This window comes from Gobio gobio (assembly GCF_949357685.1).
Source record: "Gobio gobio genome assembly, chromosome: 19".
Classification (NCBI taxonomy): domain Eukaryota; kingdom Metazoa; phylum Chordata; class Actinopteri; order Cypriniformes; family Gobionidae; genus Gobio; species Gobio gobio.
In genome coordinates, this window is record NC_137112.1 from 2,631,764 (window position 1) to 2,632,205 (window position 442).

Sequence of the window (442 nt, forward strand, 5' to 3'; positions counted from 1 at the left end):
TTGGCTCCTATTTGTTCCATTGCTGGGCATGTTAAGAGGAAATTATACAGAATACTCACCCCTGAGTCTGATTCCTGTTGTATCCAAAGTGTTTTTGTAGGTCTTGTGTCAAGTCGCGCTAGCGGCTCTTCCCGCAGTTTCTCCTGAAGCCGATACTAAAGTGACTTAAACTGCAGTTCATGACTGACTCATCACACAGACTGATATATTTAAAATGTTTATTTCTTTTAATTTTGATGATTATAACTGACAACTAAGGAAAATCCCAAATTCAGTATCTCAGAAAATTATAATATTGTGAAAAGGTTGAATATTGAAGACACTTGGTGCCACACTCTAATCAGCTAATGAACTCAAAACACCTGCAAAGGCCTTTAAATGGTCTCTCAGTCTAGTTCTGTAGGCGACACAATCATGGGTAAGACTGTCTTCTGGACAATTG